Source organism: Sinohyriopsis cumingii, chromosome 2 (genome assembly GCF_028554795.1).
Source record: "Sinohyriopsis cumingii isolate HCF-2022 chromosome 2, ASM2855479v2, whole genome shotgun sequence".
NCBI lineage: Eukaryota > Metazoa > Mollusca > Bivalvia > Unionida > Unionidae > Sinohyriopsis > Sinohyriopsis cumingii.
In genome coordinates this window covers 99,764,673-99,776,871 of record NC_142962.1, presented here as the reverse complement: position 1 = coordinate 99,776,871, position 12,199 = coordinate 99,764,673, and the positions used below count along the sequence as shown (strand labels likewise).

The 12,199-nt window shown below is 34.6% G+C and overlaps 2 long non-coding RNA genes across 2 annotated transcripts in view; one reads left to right on the top strand and one right to left on the bottom strand.

The window, feature by feature from the left end:
* The window catches only part of LOC149805467 (uncharacterized), a 151,347-nt gene that overhangs the window by 76,095 nt on the left and 63,053 nt on the right, over positions 1-12,199 (bottom strand). The window lies entirely within an intron of this gene.
* LOC149805468 (uncharacterized) lies at positions 1,437-10,306 on the top strand. The gene is made up of 3 exons (XR_016419670.1): positions 1,437-1,677; positions 4,697-4,779; positions 7,056-10,306. It is a non-coding gene; the product is annotated as an uncharacterized LOC149805468 (long non-coding RNA).

Below are 12,199 nucleotides of genomic sequence, written 5' to 3'. Positions count from 1 at the left end.
ATTTAACACCCTTTTAATTGACGTGTCTGATAAGAGGATTCTATGATCTTCAACCTATGAAAACTTTATGAATTAGATTACTCGTTCAGCAAATATTTTATGTACAATTCCTGACAAATACAAGTCGTTTCGATCAAATATATACAATTGTCAAAGTATGAAAGATTTTGCTCGCTTGAGACAAAGGTCGTAATATTGCAATCGAAGGGCGAAATATACTCCAGCTTTACCGTGACTTCATCTCGATAAAACGCAATATGCCCAAATGTACATGTTCTCTTCGCGTGTTTGAACGTTTCCGCTGTTTTGGTTATATGACTCGACATGAGTGTCCTTGGATGTTGTCAACGGAAACTTTCCAATGAGCGAGTGAGCGGACGTCGCATCGGATTGGTTGTTGTGTCTGATGGAACAGCATTATTAACCACGGACTTGGATATAGCCACATAATTTACAAGTTGTCATACAGAGGATTAGATCTGAAAATGTTCTATAGATATGGCTAAATGAGACCATACAGCAGATCGTTATTCAAGACCAACGAGAATACTGATGTGTGAAATGTAAACTGAAATGTTGTGGTCACATTTTTCTGCATCAGTATGGCGATATAATGAGAAAAGCCCACTCATATAAAAGCCGTCCATCAATATCATTTCAGGTTGGGGGAGGTTTTTTTTATCGAACTATGTGTGTCTCAAATATATGATGCAATTAGCTGCGTGTTCATTTCACCTTGCTTTGCGAATCGGTTTCCGTACACCTGGAACCCTTTGAAGAAGAAAAAAGTCAGTACAGGTAGATTTTAAGATTGGATCTCAGAAACAGTTGATATTAAAATAGTAATATGCATTAATCTTCATCGTATGTGAAAGCTATACGTTTCAGGGCAGACCTGGCCATATAGGTGAACCAGGCGTCGCCTATGGCTCCAGTCTTTAAGAGGTTAAAATGATAAATTTTATTTTCTCAAAGGCATGGGGTGGGGAGCTAATGGCACAGTTCGCCAAGGGCGACAAAAATGCCCTGGGTCAACTCTGGATACTTGAGAGACATGTGTGTGTGTGTGTGTGTGTGTGTGTGTGTGTGTGTGTGTGTGTTTTGGTATGCTTGCGAGGACCAGAGTTGGGATGTACACCAACATCTCGAGGACGTGACTACATTGTGAGGACTTACACACCAGTCATCGAAATGATTCTGCGGAAAATAGTTGAGAATGATTATAATAGATGAACTGCGTGTTATTTTGAATGTCCTCACAAAGTCGGTAATGTCTGACAGGCAGTTACACTCCATGGTTATAGTACACACAATATGCTGTCTTCCTCTTGCGGTAGGTTGGAGTGCAACGCTTAGCCAATCAGAAGGTGTATGCCTTCTAATTGTTGGTCATCCAGTCAGAACATGGCTTCTGTGTAGTGTCACTGTAAATTTCGTATACCGATAAATACGGCTCATAAAAATAATTAATAATATTATTAGTGACTTTTAAAAAGAAATAATTTTGTAACAATGGTAAACTGGTGATGTCAGCAGAAAGTGCGATATTTTATGCCCGGTACGGCTGATATAGTGCGGTATTTGTAGCGCGTGATTTGATGTGTACATTGAATTTATTGCTTCGAGACTTAATGCTCACAACTCTCGGAAGATGGTAAGACATACTGGATCAGACTGGTAAGAAACTAATAGATTCTTTATAAAATTGTTTATTATATTCGTCCAAAACAGATGTTCGTTCTTTCATTCGTTATCATCTTCGACAACTTGCTTGTAACCCGTTCCATTAATGAGCCATACACATAGTATAAAATAATATTATGAATGCCAGTTAAATTGTAAGCAGCGATACGAAACCCTGTGCGAAGGTCTTGATTATTATATCCCCATGTCAAAACAGTTAACACTGATGTCATAAGAATGGGTTAACGAAGAAGCGGTTCTCTCTCTCTCTCTCTCTCCATTTCCTTTTCAACTTGATTGTTGAGAGAGAAGCAGAGCGAAATGAACTTTATAGTACAAGAAGAATATTGTGCTTTTTGTTTTGTTTATTTGAAAAAAAAAATACAGAAAAAGAAAAGGAATATTTACAAAACATTAAGTCAGATAGGCAAGGAAAGGAAAATGGAATACCCCTGAGTCAGTACCTGATACCCATGAAAAGTAAATGGTTGGTCCCTTTCAAACTAGTACAGTTCTCACTCTTGATGAAACAATATATCCCCCAACAGAAAATAAGGCTCTGTACATGACAGATTCGTTGATAAAAAAACTTGATTACTAAAGTATAGCCTGAATCCTGACTTGGTATCTCACAAGCAGGAGTGTTTCAAAATCACGTTCTCGTGAACTAGTTAGCTACAAGTAAGACCTAGTGATTCTCAGGGCTATGCCGGTTGAGATTCCATATCTCATCGCCGCTACGGTAGCCAGATTGGCCTGAGTATGAAGGGATGAAAACATACACTGACAACTGACACTCTTTTACTTATTTCTGCCCTACCTATCTTTACTTTTCTGACTGTCCCGTCATTTCCGTCTTTACTTGATCTTTGACCACACACCACGCATTGTTTAATAGTCAAGTGTGACTGTGTCAGCGTATTTATAGATAGATATAGCTCCCCATTTGTTTGTACCCCGCCACCGATTTCAATAACAGAAATTTTTAATGTGATAAAAAGTGCACATAACTTAGTCATTTCATTCACTGAATTTCTGACCTGACTATGACCCGAGTGACAACAACACTAGCATCCTCCGCACCTTTTGGTCTTTCCATACTATCACGGAGGCATATTGCATATACTGTGGGTGAGTCACTTTTCCTCCGACAGCATTGGGATGTAGTTCATCCTATTCATTAACTGCTGGATAATTCCGTACAGTACCATAAGGTCGAGAGTTTAGTTTTATATCTCTTTACACCGCTTGTTAAATCCACGGGAAAGGCAAATTTGTATTTGTCATTCTATTTTGTGCTTGATTCGACATTGTAAATATAGGAAGCAGACAACAAAGTATTTTCCTTCTATGTACATACATGTGTAGTCCTGCATATACCACTTCGCTGAAAATGAACTTGTCCAGGAACCGGAAATGACTCACAAGCATGGTCGTCTTTTAAACTGAAAACCTCGTTTTGAAGTGAAATGCGCAGATGATAACTGTGTTAGGGCCACCCTGGGCATAATCAGGTTTGAAATTATAAATCAATAAATGAACTGATTAAGTTCTGAACATCTCTGATCTCATTTGTGCCTCTTGCTTTTTAAATTTGAAGGGGGCGGGTGTTACAAACAAACGGGGAGGTATATTCAGACTATAGTTTAAGCTCGATTTAGTGGAACTTGACGTTGTTACTCAATGGGATGGCCATGATAACATGTGATATGTCAGAGCACTTTCACATCAACACGTATATTCCTGACGAAAATTAATTCTCAGATTTGGAAAACTCTGCATATTGCTATTTATACTTTTTCAATTCCACACTGAGCCCTAACCAAATTTATTCGACTTAGGACTATCCCATACATATATACAGTAGTCAGCAGCAACTTGCTGTGAGACCGCAACTATAAGTAAAGGACACCATATTGCTTACATCAACATACAGTGTTGACAACAGCTTTCTTGGGTAAATAAGTGTGTTGTAATATTTGTTTCACTGATTTCTGTTGCAGTGATACAGAGCTATGGACTATTACATGTGCAATCTCCCTGCTATTATTAGCACACGACTAATAGTTGACCTAGACTGGACATCAGAAGACGTCACCGTCCTGTGCCATAAACATATATTATCCATACACAGCGCTAGTTGACATTTGACCATGACTATATAGTTTCCCACATACAAATATTGGTGATGTCGTCAATACATATATGGCTCCCGAACTATCCGAGTTAAGATTTGTCGCACTTCGCACCTTCACACATGTCTGCTTCTCTCCGCGCCACCGTTGTAATATATGTCCTAGTAGAAAACAGTGTTTTAGAGTTACAACATTAGCACATAAAAACTCAGATTTACCAGAAGAAAAAAAAATGGACTCCTTGGAAGATAGCAATCCTGGCTTGATACAAGGTCCTTCCAATAATGAAATGTTGTAAAGCACAAAGTTTAGGTATAAATGACATTCAGCTTGAATAAATGGCATTCAGCTTAATTGGTTTAAATATAATTACTTTGATTTTAATGACCTTATTTTACATATTGATCGTTTTTTCTTTCCATTGCAATCCAATATTTCTCATTATTATTTACATAATAACTAGCTGGAAGGATGATGTTGTCATTGTGCTATCCAAAGTTTGTCCGATTATTCTGCAGTTTTATTTGTCCATTCGCATGTCATTTTGCTGACATTTAACCCAGATATGTATCATCGCTAGACAGAGTGTCATGCACAAAGAAACATTTTCTGTCTGATGTGTTTTGCATATCTGATCTGTAGTTTACTTAGATTCAGGAAATACGATGATGAAACTACAAGCAAATATACATAATAGGTCACCATTTTCACATTTTTGTTAAGTCCCAATTTCAAAGGTCAGATCATAGCAAGATTATGACATATACCAGGCTTGGTTCCTTTGTTTGTTTTCATTTGTGATAACGAAAACAATTGGCATGTATCCAGTTCTTACATTTTATTTAATATAAAATATATTTGAAGATTTATTCTTACAGAAGTTATAGAAGACCTTCCAGATGGTGGTTCAGAGGAGGGAGCAGAAAAAGACAGAGATCTGTTACAAATATATGCTCTTAAGGTAATTAACAGAAAAGAGTGAAAATCAATAAGCTTTGTAAAATTCAACAAATAATTTATTTCCCTAAAATGCAAAGTGAAAATTTAATTAAAAGGAACTTATGGTATTATAAATTAAATCCCAAATAATCCTAGAATTACAGACACAAGCCCTAATAATTTAAAGTCCTGAATAAGTTAAATCCCAAATTGATGGTGTTGATCTGTCTGTAGTAGCTAGTAGAGTGTTGACGTTTCAACAGTCTTTTGTTGAATCACAGTAATATAATTCCAGGTTTGAATTTACTGTATATTCCAGTGACTGTCTCTATCCAAGAATTTAGTGAAAGCACATTTGTATTTCCAAAGAAAATAATCACTTGAATTCAATAATTTGATGAAAAGGATCCCAGCCCGAAATACAATACTAAATACAACTTATAATTCAACTTGAAATTGCTAGATCTTAAAGCATTGACTGAAAAATCCTCTCCGTTACAAGATTACATAGTTCTCTACTTGACCTCGGGTCACTATTAGCAATTTCTAAAACAAATCTAATATATAATTGACAATAGATTTCTAGAATAATCCTGATGTTTACAAAATAACAATGTTAGTTATTATTAGAAAACAGAACCTGGACTATGTGAATTACACTAAGGGAATTTCAAAACCTAGACCCAGATCCAAACAAACATATTTACTTCTCATAATAATGACCCTGATATTAATCCCATACTCATTAAGAATATTTTAGCTATTTATTATTTGTTTACAAAATAAAATTAAACAAATTCAAATCAGGTCAAACTGAAGATGACCTCGATTTTGAACAAGGTCAAGTCCAACATGCAATGTTACATTACAATAATAGCATGTAATGAAATACAAAATATAAATAAATAAATAAAACAACAATGCAAATTAAAGTTACATAACAGCAGAGTTTTTTGAAGGTAATATATTAAACTTTTTTTCCCTGGAGTTTAGCATTTGAAAGAAATTGATGTGCAATGCTTTAAAAAATAAATAAATGTGATCACAAAACCACAAGACTGTGAATTCCTTTCTTGATAGTTACCACAAACAACTAATTGCAAGAACCCATGATAATCTGTATTGGAAGACGAGCTCATGTTTAAAGGATAACCACTTAGTAATATCTATCAGTTGAAATAACATGAGTATAACATGTTATTTCAATGTATCATACTAGATTGCTTGGATATTTTGTTGTATCAAAATAATTATATCTCAGAACATTATAGCACCATCAGACATATATAGTTTTTACAAACTACAAGCTTTTTACATGAAAATAAAGAAATCGCTGTTAATGCTAACATCTGTACTCCAAAGACTATTTAACAAACATTGGTGATAACTATATCCCACAATATTATACTGATTTCATTTTATGTAAAAACTAATTGTTCCAGTATATCCAAATCATATTTAGTTAATGGCGCATTATTCAATTTTTGATTTGATGTGTTCCTACAGATGTTAAGAATTAAACTTGTTTACTTTCTCTTACTGGCTACAACTCATAAACTTTATGGCTATGATACTGAGGTTAAAACTTTTACATTTACTATGCTTGTAATGATATTCACTGGTAGCTGTTGCTGTTAAAACAAATTAATAGTATGTTACAACAATATAATTGTCAGTGTGGACCGCTCCGGTGGCCTAGTGGTTAGAGCGTCAGCCTCGTATGCGGGAGGTCGTGGGTTCGATCACCGGTCGAGTCATACCAAAGACTTACAAAAATGGTACTAACAGCCGCCTCCCTTGGCGCTCAGCATTGAGAGGTTAGTGTTAGGACTGGTCGACCTGCAACATGATGTCCCAGTGCTATACATCACTACAAACTGTTACACTACAGACATCGTAGCGATATGACTGAAAAAGTGTTAAAGCTACATTAAAAATCCAAATCACACACACACACACACACACACACACATTTGTCAGTGCGAACTCAAGACCCTAATGTTAATGTTTCCTATTGTCAGTATTGGTTTCTATACATTGCTTAGGGCTGTTTAAACATACATGGTACTCAGGGATGGCGGGTTATAAAACTATATGGCATAATACTTTGATTTCACAGAGTTCATATTAAAATGATAAGAAATTTCGAAATTGTATCTTTGGGTGAGTAACCACTTTAAAAGTGCCTTCCCTGGGTTCCATATATGTTTTAATGAAACAGCACTTACATGGTAAACAGTTGAACAATTCCTATTTCAAATGTAAGATCTGAAAGTAAAAGGGAACATTTTGTTTTAGTTAACAACTGCAAGTCAAGTGTGAAAGTAAAAAGGAAGAAAATGGCTAGAATGATATGGTCTAAGGAGAAGAAGGCACCTGTAGAAAGACAACTGGGACAATTTATAAGAACTGCTTCACTACCAGGAAAAGAAATACGTGAAGAGGCAAAGAGGAAGAAACCTATCATGGCAAGGTGTCCATGGAGCCAGATTTAAGTCTATTAAGAATTCAAAATTTAAAGTTATTAAAGCTAAAATACTAGAACCTTTATCTGCAAAATTTAAACAGATGATAAATCTTTGCTGGCCTATACGTTGATACTTTTCGAATAGAAAGTCTTGGCTTTGTCACATACTCCAAATCAACATCTATATGGATTATATAATTCAAATCATGTTATCGTTTATCATGGAATTTTTTGTTATGTAAAAAAATATATATTTCTCCAAAAGTATGAAAAATAATACGTCAAATAATTATCATTTTGGAAAGAGATCGCTTACTAAAAATTAGCCGCCGACATTGAGAAGGATTTTAAAATATTTGCATAATTTTCTATATTAAATTCAGCTAAAACAATATGTACTATTATTATATGTTGTTTTAATTTCATTACATATATGTGCATTAGAAAATGACTAAGCATGACATAGACAGGTATTCCATCGCATTTTTCTTCATGCACATCGTGATCAAATAAAATATGCCTTGATATGAGAGAAAGGTTTGTGGACAATTGTAATCTTTATTGTTAAGTTAGTTGACAATAGTGATCATACTCCTGTAGAAAGGCAATGCACTGTGTCAACAATTCTTTATCGTTTTAATTATGATATCCATTGTCACAAGAACAAAACAGCTTTGCAGTGTTATATACATGCTAATCAAATACACTAATGCTTGAGTCTAGTCGTTCCAGTTAAAACATGCTTGAGTTTAATATCCTGCAGACCAGGTCAAATCGGGAAATGAGACTACTCATAGGATATTATGAATACAGGACCATGTAATGCCAGGTGCTTACTTGTGCACGTTTCTGAACCAGTGACACTTGTAGTACTGACAGAAATGTCATTCAAGCTAAGAACTAGCCTGAGCAAAGATGAAAAATACGTGCCACCTAACTACTGGAAGTGTACATGAACATACTCTTATTTGTTGGGAAAGAAGAGGTCATTGTACATACAATTGAAATTACACAATGTGATTCAATGGTCAGTTTTAGGATTTTACCCAAATGGAGTCTATATGGATATAAATATTGTGAACATTTAAATTTGAAACTGAAGGATTATGGTACGTATTTATTTTACATTTACTGTTTAGTTTATTACTGTCTTCTCTTTCACAAGTTTCAGATAAACAGGGCAGTAATGTACAAAATTAGCATGAAATGCGATGAAATGCACATGCCTCTCTCATCAAAACAGAACCCTGGGAATGACATTTTAGCAGCAGTGATGCAATTTCCCTGTTGCCGGTAATCTGAAATACATACCATTAATAGTCCTGAAAATGAAAGTTGCTAAAGTGCATTTCACACATCATTGCGAATTTCATTCTATCTGTAACTCATTAAATATTCAGATCAGCTGTAGCTAAAATTAGCTAATTTGTTTTAAATATTTTGTGTTAAACGAATTTGGAACTTTTAGTTACATTTGATGGTGCTGATCTGCAAATATATGGAAAATTCATGATGCTATGTGGAAAAAACAGCAGTGAAAAATAAAATGAGGTATTGATCTGGCCTTGTCTTATACTCAGCATCTACTTATATATGGATGAAGGATAGAAACTGTACAAAATGCGCAAATTTGACTTAAACTTCACAGTGACGTATAGGTTGACAAATAGGATACATTTTCCAGTTGTGTTTACAATGTCCTCTTAGATTTCATTTTGGTTATTTGATTAATTTGCATTCAGGGAAAGGAAATTTAAATTGGTGTTCAGATTTATAGTTTTGTTATTTGTACCTTTTCATATTTTTCTTCAGTAAATAATGTTCATGTCAGTGAAGTAGTATTTTTCATTCATTGAAAAAGTATTGAAAGTATTACCATGTTTCAATCATGTAAATTTGAATATTTCCATCAGAAAATAGAGTATTGTCGCTGAAGTCAAGATTACTTCAGTATAATTATTCATTACGGTTTCTTAACATGCTGTTTAAATTTTGCTTCTTTTTACAAATATGCTCTTCCTGTACATATTTTTTATATTAGTCTTAAAGAAGTTTGCATTTCAGTTTCTTTACCCATAGTAGATTGAGATATGTATGCTTTAGTAAGAAGTATACAGCAGTTTTGAAATGAGAAATTGCATAACTTAAATGCAAGTTTAGTAAAATTGTATTGCTCCAACCTAAGTTTGTCTGAATATTCTGAAGGCAAATCGTATTAAACATCTTTCAGATGAATCTGTTTAGGCAGCTGTTCTGTTTGTCAGATTTTAAAATTTCAATCAACTAGATTATGTCAAATCCATATTCTTGACTTGTATTTTAGCATCTGTTTTAAGTATGTTCAAAGGTCTGCTGCTCACGTCTCATTTTTATCATTCGTTTGGAAAAAAATTCTAATTGGAATTATGGCAAAGATAACTTAAACTCTGTTTGCTTCTTTCTCTGGATAAGTAAAGATGAAATTATTTGAATTACTCAAATACATTTATACTTAACAAAGGAAATTGTCTTGCTTCTTGATGTTCCTTCCAAAAACAAATTGACAGTTTGGCGTTTCAATTTGGAAGGAACTACCTTATCTGATTATAATAGAGATTATCCATGCAGACAGTAAAGATAAATACGATGATGTTTTCATGTAACAATGCAGCAGTATTGCATATGTCTTCCTGTGATGCTATTTTTGCCAAGACTTCTCCACCTAAGATGGAAGTTGATGTCCTTACGTTTATCCGTCAACACCCTTTGATTACCCTCAATAGTACAGATTTTTTTACTTTCTTTCACTTTAATACCATTGTAACCAACATTTTGAATACTGATCATGAGTGGGCTCAATATGCAGTATGTGACCAGCTTCTTGTGTTTATTCAATAATGACATACAAATTAACTGAAAATGACTTTATTTGAGTTGCATCTTTTATATTAAATATTTTGGTGGAGCTGAACATTTACCCTATGCAGTGAAATATGTGTCATATTCATAAATGCTTATCTGGATGGCTTAATTAAATTATAATGCGAATTTAAGCATTTAATGTTTTTCTTTTTCTTTTCAACTTCCTACTGTTGTTTACTTTTAATACTTTGCTTTCAAACATTATCAAGTAGGTGGCCATAGTAGCTCAGTAGGTGGATCACTGCGTTTCGTAATCCAAAGGTCATGAGTTTGCTACACTGGAGAGGAAAAACAAAGCCTGACTTTACATCCTGAATATGAACGCTCTGACTAGATTTTTTTCTCAGATACAGGCACAGTACCTGATAATAAAAGACTCTTAGAAGCTCCTGTGTCCCTTAATAGTTTAATATGGATAGGTTTGGCAGAATTGCCCACAGGTGATAGAACCTTTCAACATGAATAGCTTATAATTCTAATTATAAAATCAGACTGATTTATTTGATCCAACAAATTTATCGCTTTTAGTACAGGACTGTGAACTTGGCCTCTTAAAATAGGAGCCTATGGAAAGTCTGTCTTTATTATGTTGCTTATTTTTCAATCTTTAGCAATCAGAAATAGCACGCACTTTCTTGTTGCAATATAGGTCTATCCAGTTTCCATTTTGAAATTCCTAACCTATGTTTATATACGTCAGGAACCAAGTCATAACCCCTCAAGATACGTTCCTTAACCACATTGTAACGTCACCCTCTTAGTGGTTATTGGATTTGGCTGACGTTATCTAGAGGATAACGTCCTTCGATATTATAGCCCAGCGGGAGTGAAAGAAGAATAGAATTTCAACAGAGAACTGAGAGATAATACTGGGAAGGAATAAAGCCATACGAGCCCCCTTTGACAAGAAAATAACAAATTTAATCAGAGCAAATTAATAGCGGCAATTCCAATTAAAGTTAGATTATGTCACTAGAATTTAACAGGTATGTCCAATTTGGATTTATTTCATCATCATAACGAGAGGTGAAAAAAGCGCAATGTCCACGACCGATTTACATCACCTTCCTTCTTTGACCGTATATCAACGTGCTCCTAGTTCATCAACTTCCTAATCTCTATGCTTTGCCCCTTCATGGACTTAGTGGTCTTTTTATTCTGACCTCGTCCTTCTTTATCCTCAGACTTCTGTCTTCAGACTTTCCCGTCTCTCTTCCAGCACTAAAACCTGTCTTTCTTTTACAAGACGGCCACCTGGTCCCTTTCTTGTTTAACGAGGAAAGCACTATTCCTTTTGGGCCTCCACGGAGTCAATACTAATTTTCCTCTTTCAGGAAATTTCAGACTAAATAACTTCGACCAAGGTCGTCGCTTTCAATTATGATTTCCTTTAAAGTATACGCCTTAATTTATTCTGCCAAATCGTAGGCAGCGGTCCCAAATTTTTCCCATAGAAATAATTCCTTTCATCAGAGTTTGACAGCTCAGAATCTGTGAACGACGGCGTGTAACAATTTCCCTTTGAAAAAAAATGATAATTTGACATAGGTTCCTAGCATTTTCATTAAAGTCCCGTTGTATTCTGCCTAATGTTTAATCTTGAGTTGTGATATATTGCCATATGATGAGTTAAACGCAGATTTCCCAGAGGCAACTTCAATATCAGTGAATTTGCCATGGGCAAACTGACTTATGCCATTTGTGATGCTTGGTGTCAATCTAAATGTTTAGAAATATTTTTATTTTAATAGATTAATTGACAATTTATATATGTTTGATATTCTCAAGTTGTTTGTTGTTTTTTTGGGGGGGTGGGGGGTGGTTATCACTATCTAGAATTGATGTATATTTTTGTTATAATGCTATTTCTCATTTCCCAACTGGATGGTAATTTTTATTGTGTCAATAAAAGAGGTCACAAAGTTATAAAACAGTGTCAGAGGTGTTGTTTTCGGCAAATAACTTAAACTTATATATTTTAATAATATTTGAACATTTAAGTTCGTGTATCTGTCTGTCTGTAGTTTTAATTGCAGATAAGTTAGTTCCTCAGCTTTTAAATAAATATCTTCTC